The sequence below is a fragment of the Cavia porcellus genome, unplaced genomic scaffold (assembly GCF_034190915.1).
Source record: "Cavia porcellus strain 051 isolate PalLab524CR breed Dunkin Hartley unplaced genomic scaffold, mCavPor4.1 scaffold_10, whole genome shotgun sequence".
In the NCBI taxonomy this organism is placed as follows: domain Eukaryota; kingdom Metazoa; phylum Chordata; class Mammalia; order Rodentia; family Caviidae; genus Cavia; species Cavia porcellus.
In genome coordinates this window covers 29397083-29413607 of record NW_026947493.1, presented here as the reverse complement: position 1 = coordinate 29413607, position 16525 = coordinate 29397083, and the positions used below count along the sequence as shown (strand labels likewise).

Genomic DNA, 16525 nt, shown 5'->3' with positions numbered 1-16525 from the left:
AGAATACAGTAATCAAAGATACAGAAAAGTATTCATAGTATGTTTTTCTTAAATCATTAATTCTTAAGTAAATCTTTTAAAGCATTCATAGTATGTTTTTAAATCATTCATTAATTCATAAATCTTTTAAAGAATTTATCAGGTTCTAGGCACTGATCCAGGTGCTGATTAAAAAGGCCAGTTATGGGCAGGGCGACATAGCTCAATAGTAGAGTAATTGGCTAGCATGGGATGAGGCTCTGGGTTTGAGCTCCACCCCAAAAAGGAGCAAAAGACTACAAAGTGACTACAAAGTTACAAAGTGATATGTTAATGGACAACCTCACTCTTCTGTGCATTTTTAACTAGACTAAGATAGACATCAAAAGAGTATCAGTTATTGATGAAGGCAAGATTGCAGGTGGAATATATTTTCTATAATTAATATATATTACTTCTGCAATAAACAGACACAATATATTTTTAAGACAGGCTAACAACTCCCAGAATCATGAGTGTATGCCTCTCCTCTCACTTCTTACTTTTTTTTTTTTTTTTTTTTTTTTTTTTTTTTTGTACCAGGGATCGAACTCACAACCTCATGCTTGCCAGGCAAGTGCTTATGCCACTGAGCTAAATCCCCAGCCCCCCTTTTTTTTTTGTTTTTACTTTTTTTTTTTTTCCTCTCACTTCTTGATTCCCTAAAAACAAACCTGATGCTTGCTTTTACCAGAGCTGTCTTAGGACCATCAGGGAAAGGTCAAGAATACTAAAGATATCTCTCCACATCTCTGATCTTCTAGATGTCTTGTTGTGTGGGAAAAAAATAAACCTCTATTTGTTTAAGCTATCCTAAATCAGCTGCTGTTTCATGCAGCTGAAAGCTTTCACACATAGTTAATAACGTGACATGCATTAAGGTAATATTGTACAAAGTAATAGTATTTACTAGCATACTAAATGTGATGGTCACATACACTATGTATGCTACACAGTGACATACTAAAACACTAAATAACACATGACATAGTAAGGCTTGCACAACTTTCAACTCATTTAGTTTGTACCAGCAGAGCCTGGACACTAACATGGGTAACTATCCTACTAACTTCCAATTATATAGTCACCTCTCTGAAGGGCCTGGGAAGCAGAGTTCAAGAGAAGCTATGAGTGAGAGTTCTAGGTCTACAATAGAGACCCACCAGCAGCAAAGGAAAACTAGGCAGCTACTCCTGTAGTTCACAATGTAGCCCAGCACTTCTAAGAATACATTCTAGAAAAAGAATCATGGACATGATCATGTACATATGCAAATATTCTTCATTACTATATATTAAGGAAAAATGAGGGAACCCAAATGTGAAACAATTGCTATAAAAATGATACACTCTAACAGCAGAGTAAAGTAGAAACATTGGTAACCTGGAAAAATATAAGCATTACTTTGACGAGTGAAAATATAAGGAAATGAAAAATATATGCAAGTGATGAGTGAAATCATATTTAAAGGATAATCCCAGTTTGAAAAACAGAATAAACAAATACATATATTCAGTAAAAGAAAAAGATAAAAGGGTATATGGACAATGATATCATGAAATAGTGGAACGGTAATGATGTTTTATTTGGAAAATGTTTCTGCATTTTTAAAATCTACAATCACTTTATTTTCTTATGTAGTCAATAAATACTCTTTGACTAGCACCTTCTCATACAATACTATGTGCCCTCTCATCATCATGTTGGATTCATGGACGTCAATGCTGTCTAATATCTCCCTGCAGATTCAATGGAGTTAACATTAAATGATTTATTTTTGTGTTTTAAAAATAGACCAGTGCCAACAGCTGCAAGCTAAACTACAAAAATGATAAAGAAATTTTGTTTCCAAGTGAATTTGTATTATATAAATGCAGTGTGTTTTCTTTAATTCCGTAACTACAGTTTTGGTGATGCTGATTTGAGAAAAATATTGATGTTTCCTTAAATAAGTCTATTACATATTGAAATTCAATCCCTTACTTGAAATTGAATGATCATGAAAACAATAAAAATGAATGCTAATTTGCTGTCATTAATAAAAAGCAAGTCCATTTATAACCATATCCTTATCCATTAGGCTTCTTCGTGCAGAAAAGGCAGCTAGCTACCAAGTCAACCCACCATTGAAGACTAGTAGAGTTCAAGCTCTCTGGTGGAGTGGCCTGCATCCACTTGCCTGCTTAACCTCTCTATAAAGATGAAATGAGAAAATCCATGCAAAGGTGTTGGTTTGGTGTCTGGCCCTTGGTAATTTGATAAAAAGTAAAGTCTTTCCTAACTTATGTTAAGTCATCTATGGAGACAGAACATGGGCCTAGAACATCAGATTTTAAGGAGACCTCAATATTCTGTCTTAAGAACCCATGCTGGATACTTGAATTTTAAATACAGATTTAATATCATTCATTTAGTGTTCCAAACAATATATGTTTAGGAAAACGTAGTCTTCTTAGACCAAAAGAAATCTTCTATAGCATCTATATTTTGAGAAGGTAGCTATCCTTTATACCTTGTCCAATTCAGTTTTTCACAAAAAAGCACCTTATATTCAAGGTACTGTGACTAATAATAGAAATGATAGCTAAAACAATTGCTAACATGTATTTCGTGCTTCTAATTATCATGAAATGTCCCACCTGTTTTCATGTGTTAGCGCATTATCTGAGTTACTTTTCTCACTGCTGAGACAAAATACCAACACCCAAAGTTAAAGGAGGAAAGGTTTATTTAGCTCACAGTTTGCAGAGGTTTCAGTTCATAAATGGCTTGATCCAAGGCAAAGTGGCTTCACAGAGAACAATTCATATTGAGCAAAGGTAGCAAAACAACAAGGAATCTTAACAGTGTCTTTGTGCTCCTTCTATTTTATCCAGACTACTTAGGGCGGGTAGCACTTGCACCCTTAATCCTAGTGCCCTTGACCATAAATCAATTCCAGGGTCACATACTCTACATCCAGTCACCTCTGAAAAAGCCCCATCTATGCATAAAGGCATAGCAGGGAAAGGTGCATCTAGACACAAGACACAACATTCATTAATCCTCAGACAAACCTAGGAAGTAGGTTTCTTATTGCCATTATTTAGATCAGGAAATTGAGGAACTAAGAGACAGAAATTTGCCAAGTAAAGATATTTATTATATTTATGTACTACAACATAGAAAAGACATAACACATTGTATTTCCATGTTCTAATACAATACCATAAAAATGGCATACTGAATTTCCATCTTATAATAACATAGCAAAAATCGTACCAAAGCATCATTTTTTACCTTCTGTGAAATTCCAAATAGAGCACTAGATGTTTTCCAAACATCCTCTCTTGTATTTAGGACAACTTTGCACTATTCCCATTCACTGGAGGAAGAAACCAAGGACCTGAGTGAACTACCTAAGATAAAACATAGATCTATCTGGCCCCAAAATCAGCTATGACACAATTAACCTTCTGCTGAAGATTAGAAAACACTCATTATCAGATTCTCTATCCAACTTATAGGATGTTGGAAAGGAACAACGTCTTAGAAGGATAATATTAAAGCCCTCTCTTCACAGGTGTGGAAAAGGAGATCCAGTGAGAGGAAGAGATTTATACAGTGCAGTGGGGGAATCAGAACTAAACCCAAACTCTTGACACTGTTATCACTGCTCTTTCAGTGACATAGTGAGGCCCTCTCCCATTCCATCACCCACCTGAGGCCCTTAAAAGCTGAAACAGAAAGCTCAATGCATAATGGCAGCAGGCCATCCTCCCATTTGCTCCCTCCTAACCCTCCCCTCTGTGGCATGCACTTCCTGGCTCATTCAGAGCAGCAACACCTTGAACAAAGAGCTGAGAAGCTTGGGGAAAGGACCCACTGCAAAGACAGGAAGCACCCAAGCCCTTTCTAGATCTACCTGGACCCATTTTCAATGCATTCCACTCAAACAGAATTTGAGATCAAGGGAGAAAAAGGGTTTGTTCAGATATATGTGGGTCTCTTTTGTAAAGATAAAACACAACAAAACCTAACTCTTTGAAAACATGTTTGATCTGAGTCAGCAAATCACCTGGATTTTTTTTATAAATGTACATCTTTCTTAGTTTGCATATTAAATAAACTCTCATAGAAAAATTTTTAAAAAACAAAATTTGGACAGTTTGAATTTAAAATGCATCTAGTGTTATGTAATCCTTCAAATATAACAGTTGTTTATGCTGCTTTGATTTCTAAGCTTTCTCTTTGATGATAAATATTAATATTTATTATTTTTCTGATGTTGGACTAGTGAGAATCTTAAGTGTTTATGAGAAGGCATTTAAAATTACAGTACTGCAGATGTGTTTGTTTTCTGATTTATATTCCTGTCTTCAACATCAACTAGCATTTACTTTTCATGCCAAATCCTGGGTTGTTGTTCATCAACATTTTCAGTACACTTTACACACTCAGAACTGATGGTCTTTGTGTTTATTTCATGACCAAAGTAACATGCAACTTCACTAAAGAACTCTGTACCATGGGGAAGGTCTAGTTATGACTGTCAAGGTGAAAACTAGCATGTACACATAGTATTATCCAGCAATAGTAGACAGATTTAACACCACCAATCTCAGGTTATACTTACAAAGTGCTGAGTGTGAGGGATTGAGAGTGAGGAATTGAAAGTGAGGAACCTCCTCTGGTAGACCCCTCAAATCCAATGACACATTCATAATAATGAAGCTAGCTAATTCATGCCAAAGGCTTCACAGATACAATCTTACTCAACCCTCATAACACATACGTCTTATTAAAATTCCCATTTTAAAAATGAGGAAAATGATACAACCACAAACTTGTTCAAGCTCACACATCTGGAAATTAGTAAAGCACATGCTTTGGGTTTTAATGAACTATAAAATATAACAACAATGATAAACATGATACTAACAATTCCCATGTATTTAGTACTACTATTTTATATGGACCATTCCCTCTGATTCAAATTATATAAGGGAAGTAATATTATCTCCATTTTACAAAGAAAACTAGAACTTTGCAAATCAAAACTTGCTCAAAATAACCTTTGACTTATAGCGATACATAGATTTTGAATTCTAAACACTAGTCATTACAGTAAAACAGAACAGCAACCTCATAGAAATGATAATGATCTGAACTATGCTAAGAGCCTCGGTAGCAGTTTGTACAATTTGCAATACCTGGAGCCTATGGGAAATGCAGAAGCTTCTGGCCTCACCAGGAACCCTGCCCATAGTTGCAGTCAATCCTTTACTTATAGGACTGGGCCCAGCTGTTTTATCTGTGCTTCAACATCAAACAAAACTAATTCCTCTAGGCCAGGGAACTGATGGCTTTTGTACTTACTTCATGATCAAAGTGATATATGACTTCAACAAATAACACTACCATAGGAAATGTCTAGTTATGATTTTCAAAGCAAAAACTGCCGGGCCACATGTAACTATTAGCCAAGAATCATAGATAGGGCTACTATAATAAAGAGCAAAACTTTGGCCTATTGCCTCCTGAAGCTTTGTCCCCTCTTCAGAGGAACTAAGACAACCCCTCGGCTGTAGGTTTATCTGTGACCATTGGCTACTGAAGCTTCCAAGCCTTGCTTCTAACCCCTTAAACCATAAGAATGGGATTTGAAACAACCGGGATGTCAAACTGCAGTAGCCAAATGGTTGAACACTCCTAGTACTAATATTTCCCTTCTTCTGAAAGTATCAACACCTCTCTTTATCAGGGCCTCTCTAAGTGTACAGCCAAGCAAGCCGTGCATAGCACAACTCCATATACATCACAGTGTATGTAAATGGTCTCTATGATGCTACTTCCTTTGGGAAGACCTCTCCTGGCCAGGAGTAAACACATCACCCAGTCCCAGCACTCATTCCCCTTGGGCTTAGGAACACTTCTGAGTGGTAAGAATATAATCTAAAGTGGAATTCCTTCAATCTATTTTAAATATTGGGATGTGGCATGCAAATGGACACAGGCTGACCCATAAGAGTCTCTAAATTTGAAAGGAAAACCTAGCAACCCTAAAGTAAGATATTTGATAGCTCTCATATTAAGATGGGAATTTAAGGAAACTTGCTTCCCAAAGGAAATTTATTTAGACTACTATAGTTCCACCTCTTTACATAATTTTAATTCATGTGGATTGTTTTCTAACCAGTGCTTTGTATCGCTGAGCATAAATTACAATCACCTAGAATAAAAGTGTCCCATTCAGATTAATTAAATTGGGAATGGTTTGATGCAGGCCTTGGCACCTCAATTTCAACTGTGCTTGAATGTGATCATCTATCTCTCTAAAGGGTCTCCAAAAGTTTCAGGTGTACCATATATTCTGTACCTCAGGGCAAACCATTCAAATTGGTAGACTAAATTCAGTTAAAATGAGACCTGTCTCTTTCACATCTTATAGGAAATAGGAAGCAGAGAATTACATTTATACAGATAATGGTAAAACAAAAAACTTTTCCTTCCTCCTCCACTCAACTATCTTTTTCTTGCTATACTTCCCTCTTACATTACACATTTGTCTCTCTGGCTGTCCCCTGATTATTCCTGGATCACCTCTACACCTCTTCTCTCCCCAGACTCATTCCTGGGAAAGTTGAACAGGAAACAGTACTCCAAAGCTGAAGAACTTTCCAGCAGGTTCCAATCCTTCCCTCTACCAGTCCTCAACTTCACACATAAATTCCTGTTTGGCACTGTTTAAACATCTCCTAGTGTGACCACCCTGGCATTTCCTTTGGGTAACATAGAATCTGAAAACAATAGCAAGGGTTTTGTTTTGGGTTTTGTTTCTGTTTGTTCAAGAAACAAAATACAGGAAAAAGATTTTGAGACTTGCAGAAAGTAAAAATTTTGTTCTTCCCACATACATAAACTTCATTGATTAAATGACTACAGACTTACAAACTGTAGTCTCCTACAACTAAAATATGCATGCATTAAACCTCATGAAGGAGTACTGATACTTCAACAATAACTATGATGGTTTCTTAACTCTGTAATTGTGAGAACAAGAAGCTGCAAAATATATGGAATTTTAATAGAACTCTAATTGTCAGTAGAAAGAAGCAAATCCATAACAGGGAAAGCTAATAAACACCCAAAAAGAGTCAGAAAAGAAGCTTTAATTTCCAAAATACGGTCAACTGTACCTTTTATAAACTTCTTAATTAATTTCTCAATTTTCTCTTCTGTTCATATTTATTTATGATTAAAGGAAACACTGGAATACCTACAAAATATTCCTAAAATACATAATTTTTAACTGTATTAAGCTCTATTAACATTTTTTTTTCCTTTTTTTTTTTTTTTTTTTTTTTTCTCTCTATGGAGTCAACAGACTAGAAAAATAAAGCAACCACATTGTGAAACAACCTCCTGGTAAGTGGAAAGGCCCAGGAAATGCTGGAAAATGAAATTATGATGTTGAATAATATAAATTCAGGGCACAAATGTTCCTGGACTCTTGACACAAGGTTTTAAAATAAATGCTTAAACAAATGTGTATGAATTTTCTATGAAGGAAAAACTCCTAAAATCATGAGTCTTAAAGAGAATCAGAATCATCACCCCAAAATATGCCACTTTGACATAATTATTTTGAGCTAAAGGCAACAAACACATGGTGGAAGTCACTTGGCCTTTCTATAAACAGGGTATAAATTTCCTTTAGTAAAGAGGACACATTTCCATTTGTAAAGGCAACCCACACTCTACTAGGCAAAAGACAACTCTTAGCTGCCTAGCAAACCTTATTAAACAACCTTTATTCTCTAGGCATCTCCCAATTTACCCTCCCCACCCTGCTCTCATTCCAAAAAGCCAAACTACTCCTTTTGTCTAGTTTCTTATCTACACAGTGTATAATCCCCAGGGTCTCCCCACATCCTGGGGGTCTTATCTTCTGTGAGTCTCCATATATATGCACAATAAATAGTTTCTTCTACTAATCTGGCCTTCATTAATATAGCTGTAGACACAGTCTAAGAGGGTAGAGAAAGAGTAGTTTTTTGTTTTGTGTTTTCACCTCCCTATGCACCTGTATATTATGAATAATCTAGAAAATTAAGAGTGTTTAATTAAATGAGCCTCCTTATTCTGCCCTGAAATGGAGAATGAGGCTAAGTATTAAAAAACAAAAACAAACAAAACCTTTATAAAAGATAGCCTTTCCAGAAGTAATTCAAGCTACAGAATTAGAATGTAAGACTATTATCTCTAAAAGTAGGTTATATTTTATTGGAACAATTCTTTAAACCTTTCCATAATTGTTATGGATCATGAAAGTATGTAACTTAGTTTCTTTTGAATGATTTTAATTGATTTATACTTTTTTCAGCTGAGGATTGAAATATACTAAATAAGAGGAAGAGAAACAAAACCTGAAATTCAATATAAGGACTCATCACATAAGGAAAGCTACAGATACAAGGGAGATGGGAGAGAATATCAGTAGTAGTTAACCTCAAAAATAATCCAGGGAGGGGCTGGGGATTTAGCTCAGTGGCATAAGAGCCTGCCTTGCAAGCAGGCAGTCGTGAGTTCGATCCCTGCTACCGATAAAAAATGAAAAAGACAAAAAAATAATAATAATAATAATAATCCAGGGCATAACCTGTAGTTAGTTCATCAAATTCCATGAGAATTTTTTGAATGGGCATCTCATCTCTTTCACACCCAAAGCCTTCAGAATGTTTTTTTCCAGATATTTCACTCCCCACCAAGATCTTTTATCTCTTACATTATATCTGATCTGTTTTCACAATGTTAGATTAAAATCAGTAGCTTTCAGTCCTAACTGTACTTCATAATCACCTGAGAACCTTAAAAAATAAAATCCAAATACCTGCCTTCCTTTCCTTAATTTGATTTGATCTATCTGGATAAGACCAGCCCCAGGTGATCTAATTTTAGCCAGCACTGAGAACTACTGGTTGGAAACCAATCCAAACAGATTAATATTATATAAAGAAGGAATAAATTTCCCACTAAAAGCAAAGCACTTCAAATTCACATTTTAACAATCAGATATAACATGTTACTTTAAAGATTCAAGATTTTTCCCATCGAATTTAGAGACTTGAATGCATGTTTTGAAATATATCTATCTGCCTGTGATAGAATTCAGGACACACTAACCAAACTATTTTAAGGTGAAAGGATTTGAGGAAATAGCAGAAGCAGAAAAGTTATTCACACTTCTCCCCTTCTCCCCTTCTCCCATTCACCCCTTCCTTCCCCCCTTCCCCCCTTCCCCCCTTCTCCCCTTCCTGAAGGAAAAAACTAGACAGGATTTTCTAACTTTCTCATGAATCAGGTCATAAGACCTTCATGTGAAAGGGTCCAAAATTCCATTTACTCCAGCTATTTCCCTTTTAGGTATTTTCCCTAAAGAGTTAAAGGCATATTACAGTGAACATGCATCCCATATTTATAGCAGCACAATTCATAATATCTAAATCTTAGAAACAACTTATATGTCTATCAACAGATGAATGGGTAAAGAAAATGTGATATTTGTCGGGGATTTAGCTCAGCAGCATAAGCAAGGGCGCGGTCCTGAGTTTAATCCCTGGTGCCAAAAAAAAAGAGAAAATGTGGTATTTAAATATAATGGAATACTATTCTACCATAAAGAAAGATAATCTTAAGTTATTTGTGGGAAAATAGATGCACTGTAAGACTATAATGGTAAGTGAAATAATTCAGACACACAAGCTTAAATATTACTTGGTTTTTCTTACATAAGAAACCCAAAATATAAGGAGAGAAATAAACGATAGATAATTGTAAGCAGAGAGATGTTTCACAAATGAGAAGGATCAAGAGATGGAGAGGGAAGGGAAGGAGGGCAGAGGAGGAGAACAGGATGAAAACAGAATTAACAAGAGTTATGCACAAGTACCAACTCCCTATAAGGAATGTGATCATTAGTTACTGCAAAAATGTGTTGATAAAAACAACAAAAAGAAATACAGTATATTAAAGATAAAAAAATCTTCTCCCAATACCTGGAAAAAATAACATCCTTAGTTTGAAGACTCAAGATCATCAAGGTCATAATACAGAATCCAACCAATCAAGCCTATGTTTCCTCCAGTTTAAGAGTAATCACACCTGACCTTACTTCTTTGTGACTACCTACCTCTTCAGCAAACCTAACTTTAAATATGTATAGGTTTATCCGTTTTTTCAGGTCTTCATTCCTTCATGAACACTCATGCCATGTCACATAAAGCTTATATTAATTTGTATATTTTTCTGTTGTTCACATATCTTTTATTGCTGAGGCTTTAGCTATAGAGCTAGGATAAGTGAGCAAAGAAAAGATGTTTCTCCTCCCCTGCATCCATAATCCTCAAATATTTACAAAGGATTAAAGAAGTTTTAAACACAATATATGACAGGTAAAGAAAAGCAGTAGAATCAAAGGTTGTCTATTCCATTCAATATGAAAAATACAATAAAAACGTAAACAATGTAAAGCAGGATATGCAAAGTTGTGATTTTAATTAATAGCAATAGTAATAACATCAAAAGCTCCCATTTACTGAGTGCCAGCTACTGTGTTAAACACTCTCCATGAGTTCTTCATTGAAAACTTAAAACATCCCTCTGCACAGGAATTATTAAGTCCATTTCCCAGAGGAGGAAATTCAGGATCAGAGCAATTAGGGCATTTTGCCCAGAATCACACAAATAGTAACCAGTCCAGGACTCTCAGAGGCTGAGGCAAGAGTAATGTAAGTCTAAACCCAGCATGGGCAATTTAGCAACTCAGTGAGACCCTTTCTCAAAATAAAGAGTTAAATAAGGGGTTGAGGATGTAGCTCAGTGTGAAGAGCCTGGCTTCAGTCCCCAGTACCAAAATATCCAAGCCTTTTACTCTCTGGATTTTGTTCTCCTGTCATGATCTCTCTTTATCTCTCAAGAGTCTCTGAAGCACTTGCTATTAAGTATAGTCCATGAACCAGTAGCTTTACTCTCTGGTCCACTCCACAACTACTGAATCAGAACCCACATTTTAAAATCAGCAAGAGAACCTCAGAAGGGTCATACAGTCTCTCAGCTACTCAGGAGGCTGAAATGGAAGGATCACAATTCATGACAGCCTGAGCACTGAGCAAGACCCTATATCTAATTTAAACTTAAAAAGGGGCTAGTGATACAATTCAGCAGTAGAATACTTGGCTAGCATGCCTGAGGCTCTGAATTCTATTTCTAGGACTGAAAAAAAAAAAAAAAAAGTCAGCAGGAGATTCATATACGCATTAATGTTCAAGAAGGACAGGCCTAACTGATGTTTCCACAACTATTGCCTCACAAATGTGAGGCAATATACTTAAAAAAAAAAAAAATCCTTCATTTCCTCACTTAATGCTGCTCATTTCCCAAACTCCCTTGAAATGAAGTACAAAATTCTTTTGAAATTCAAGTAATGGAAACAATACTCAGTTGTCTCTGCTATTTCCTGTAGCCATTGACTTTTACATCCTAGACAACCAGAACTCCTTTCTGTTATATCCTACCACCTCTTTCCTTCTTCCCTCCCTTCCTTCTTTCTTTCTCTTCCTCCCTTCCTTCTTCCACACCTTGAATATAGCAACACTTACCATTATCACTACTCCAATCAGCCACATTCATTTTTCTTATCGCCAGCATATGGTGCAGAGCCTGCAGAGCTGGGATAAATGTGCTGAATAAAGACAAATTTAGGAGGCTGAGGGCCTCCTATGGCCTCACAGTGATATGCCTGTTTCTTTTTCCCCGTTGCTTGCATCACCTCTTTCAAGTAACTTGTCTTTTTATTGATAACCCCAAACTACCTAAATTGTCAACTTTAGAAAGAGGCATTGTCATAGTTACAGAGCCTTGACCCTGGATTACACACCAGCCAAATGGCAGCTATTCATTTTAACTGTGAGGCTCCTGGGATAGGACGCAGCCCTTTCTACAGGTGGACAGAAGCCCTCTCCGACAGAGGCAGGCTGTTTTTCAATCTCAGATTTAATATATAGATTGGACCACAGATAAGAGACCTCTCAGCTAGCAGTATCCAGACAAAAACTTCACTATCTGTCTGGCCACAAAAGAAAATGTCAATATGGGTTATCAAAAGTCACAGATAACTTCATATTTTAAATGTGAAAGTCAAGCATGTTACCGTAAGAAAACAAACAGCAAATCCTTTCAAAAAATAGGTATCTGGGTCAAGCTTAAATCTTGAGGAAATGCGAATTTTAATATAACAAGTATATATTAATAATGACAAAATAAGAGCTATTATTTATCTAGTTACTGTAATCTATTTAGGGTCCCTGAAACATGTTCAAAGCTTTAACCACACTTTTTCTTACCATCACTCCATGAAGTAAAAATGCCGCTTATCCCCCTTTACAGGGAAAAAACAAAGTCTAAGAGAAGCTTGCCCAAAAGAAAAGGCCAGGATTTAAATCACAGGCCTCCACATGAGCGATCTCTTCTGCTTCTCTGCTATGCTTTGCTACTTAGAGAGTGCTTTCTCCTCTGAGAAGTCACAGACATGGACATGCATAAGGACAGCCCCTTGGAGAATGACCTCAAAGGCCGATTTTTCTCTGCAATGTACATGTTGAAAGGAAAGTAACCTCCTACATCTTATATTTCAAAGCTGCATTTCTACATTAAAAAAATAAAAGATTCAAGGAAAAGATGTGGGAACAGAGCTCAGAGGTGCTTAGGAATGCAACTCTGCAAGTACGTATCAGTGTCTTCTAGTAGTCAGGCAGTGTGTTGGAAGATAAACAATCAGACCTCCAGTTGGGAGAGTGCTGGGGGACTCTAGAATTTACTGAGAAAAACATTCCACATGGTGAATGATTCAGAAAGGTTTAAAAAATAATTTAGAAATCTGTTATATGATTATCTAATTACAAATAAATCATCATTTACAACAAAAAGTATATATAATATTAATTGAAGAGCTGATATATCTTCTAAAACTCATGTACATTTCTGTCTTATTAAAGGATTAGATTTTAATATCTGTGAATGTAAATTCAGTATCATATTCTTTACTTAAATATCTGAAAGAAAAAAAGAGAAAAGAGTATTGGAAGCCAAAACAAGACATTCCTAAAGTAGAAATGGAACATAAAGAATCTGTGCTTAAAGATGGGGACACAAAAACATTTCCTAAAGTATTCCACCAAATGTTTACAGGAGTGAGGCTTAGATGAGGGCAACCAAAAGAGAGCACGATCCTAAACAGGTCACATACAATTCTATGAAGCTTCCAGAAACCTCTTTCTTGCAGAAACAGGATACAAGGGCACGGTTTTGATACAAGGACATGACAAGATGATGGACTCGTTCCCCTCATTTATAAAATGAAAGAGATAGAATCAATGACTTATATGGTCCCTCCAGTTCGAGTGCAATAGTTACTTTTTATCTTTATGGCCTAATACAGATACAAGCATATAAAGATACTCAAAAAGGCATTCATTGGATTAATGAAATACTACAATCTTACCAACAATAAAAAGGGACTTTGGTCCTGGTCTGGCACAGAAGAACAAATTAGGGGAAAAAATCTGTACATCCAGTGGTCCTGGGAGTTGACTGTAGATTAAAAATAACCCTGAACTTGGATATAAAATTCTTGGACTAGTCTTATCTCTGACACAGACAAACTGTATGACCTTGGGCAAAATGAATTAATATCTAAGCTAGTTTCCCCATGTCTAAAATAAAGATACTATGAAACTTATATACAACCAACATTCCTAGAACCATTACTATATGCCAGGAACTGCTCCAAGATCTTTCCTCTAGACTTAATCATCTTTAACGTTTTTGCAGCTCTAAAGTTTAGTGTTTAACCAAAGAGGCAACTTAAGGGACTATTTCCAATTTTGTAGTTAAAAAGGATGGGCACCCGCTCAGTTCTACAACATAGAGTCTTTTTCTACGCAGATACTGTCAAGCAGGAAGGGGCTACAATTTCAGCACTGTTCACCAGCCGAGTTTACTAGAACATACTGCTTTACTTCCCCAGCTTTAGTTTTGTAATCTGTAAAAGAATACCTGCCCAGTGTAGTGGCTCAAGCCTGTAACTCCAGCATTTAGGAGGCTGAAAGAGGAGCATCACAGTGAGCTCCAGGCCACCCTGGGCTATAAAGAGAGTTCAAGGCCACCCTAAAATGCATAGTGAAACTCTGTCTTCAAAAGACCAAAAAAAAAAAAAAAAAAAAGCTATTCCTGTCATATATTTTTAAAGGATTAGACTAAAATAACTGTAATGCACCATAAATTTTAAGTATCTATTTACTAGAACATGTCTAGTACACGTGTTTTGTGACTTACACGTTCTCTAAAACATACTAGCTGTATAGCCATAAAACGTCTTCCCCAGGTTTTTCTCACCTACAAATTGAAGAATATTATTAAAAACAGATCAAATGAACATGCTCTGAAAATCGAGTATTAGCTGTTTTGAAATTATGCACACTGCCTAATAGGTGGAACACCTTATGCAACAATTCCATATTTAATCCTTATCACGGCATGTGCAATCAATAGTAACAAAAAAATCTGCACTAAATATTTCAAAAACAACAAAAAGTCGTTATTAAACATTTGTCTCTAGTTTAACCTCCGTGAAAACAGGAAAACTAAAAAACGCAGGGGCACAATGGAGTTGTCTAGAGAAAGCAGCTACAGACAGCCGACAAAAGTGAGACTTCAACTCCCGCGAGACAGCTCACAGCGCCAAAGGGCACGCCGGGAGGTGAAGTACCAGCCAGCTAGGACTCGAGGCAGGACTCCAAATCCCAGAAGCCTTCGAGGCCCAGGCCGTTAGACTGTAAAACGGCTCAAAAGAGGAACTTGACAGCTACAACCAAATTAGCCACTGATGAGTGGAGTCCCAAGAGGAGGGTCAGAGCCTTTCTAAAACCATGCAGGCTCCCCACATTTCCGAGACGCCCAGGACAATAATACAATTATTTTGCAAATGGCAAACTTTCACAAGCGTGGCCTCATTTAAATTTCGGCTTCAGGCAGCATCCTTAGACCACCTGAGCAGGGACACCTAAACTGGCTCCCGATAGGCGCCGTGATTACCTGGTGCAGGGTCACAGCCAGGGCAGAATGTGAAGCTACAGGGGAAGCTGCAAGTGCAACTCAGATTCCACTAACTTGCTCCGTTTCCCCCCACAAAACCTTAATGTACCTGAAAAAAAGCAGCGTAAGAAACTAAAACTCAGTAAACTGTAAATAGGTGTAAGGAAGTCCAAAGTCCTGGTGAGTTCTCCCACTAGAACATATTCGAAGCTTTTTTTTTTTTTTCTCTTTTGTACCAAATGTAAAATTTTCTACCAAAAGAAGTGCCTTCTATGTGCCCTGCTCTGCTCTCGCCGTAGGCATCTGTTGAGTTTCACAGGGGACCTTAGGTACACGTGCTTAACACAGACCTGTGTGGATACAGATCACCGCTACTCGGCTCTGTAACTTCAACCTTCCAAAAGCGGCCAGAGCCACCGCGGCGCCACCACAGAGAACAGGCTACAGAGCCCCAAGCTCGGTCGTCACTTATACACGGCAGTAAGGACAAGGCCGATTAGGGCTATGGCTGGGCTCGAAAGCAGGCGGCTGGCTCTTGAAGCGCGGCCCCATGGACTGCGCTGGCTCTGGCGCGGGCCCAGTGCCCGCCCTCCCGGGCCGCAGGGGTCACGACCCCAAAGCGTGTGGAAACCTTGACCCGAGCCCCAGATACACTGTTCCACGGGAACTTGCCTTCCGCCCCTACCTTCCAAGATCTTGACTGCTGGAAAAGAAAGGCAGAGAGAGGGAGCGCGGGGCGGGAGCGCCGCCTGAGGGGTGGCCGCCTGAGGGACGTGGGAACAAGAGGAAAGGAGTCCTAAGCCGGACAGACCGGGGCTGAAACTACACTTCCCAGACGGCGCCGCGCTGGGGGCGGGACCAAGAAAATGGCTGCTCTTGGAGACAGGAGCGGAGGCCAATGGGCATAGACTATGAGCTTACCCCAAGCCAACCAGAAGGCAGAGTGGTAGGAACCCTGCTTTTCTCACCTAAGAGCTGGTGAGAATTTCTTCAGAGAGAATTTTTTTGTCACAATCGTAAGATCTTTGTATTTTTTTCCAAATAAAAAAAATTTTTTTCACGTGAAGTAGAAGCCTGCGACGTACTTTTGCTTCCCTGTTTCCTCCCTAAAACACGCTTAATTTACCCCACACAACTCCACACTGGCTGGATTTCCTTTCTCCCCCCCCCCCCCGCTGGATTTTTAATGTTTGTTTATAATATAAACCTTCTACTCTTTATATTTCTCTCAGGATACGAGCTCCCTTCTTTGATCCAGATTGTAACTACTTTTAGCCCTTCCTGTTATCCTAACAAACACGCCATAAGCTCCCGTCTCCCCCTCTTCTATGCTGTTTTTCTTAGCCATGTCATTTCCCAGCGCTGTTAAGTTTAC

At 37.7% G+C, this 16525-nt stretch overlaps 1 protein-coding gene across 10 annotated transcripts in view; it reads right to left on the bottom strand.

Annotated features, from left to right (window-relative positions):
• Fhit (fragile histidine triad diadenosine triphosphatase) overlaps nt 1-15966 on the bottom strand; it is a 1402288-nt gene extending 1386322 nt beyond the window's left edge. For 7 of the 10 annotated variants that reach the window (XM_013144142.3, XM_013144139.3, XM_063257178.1 and 4 more), the window contains exon 1: nt 15836-15966. The gene's annotated coding sequence lies outside the window, so the exon portion shown is untranslated. The remainder of the gene's footprint in view (nt 1-15835) is intronic. The other 3 variants (XM_063257166.1, XM_063257169.1, XM_063257170.1) reach the window with 2 other exon arrangements.
• Between the last annotated feature and the right edge of the window lie 559 nt (nt 15967-16525).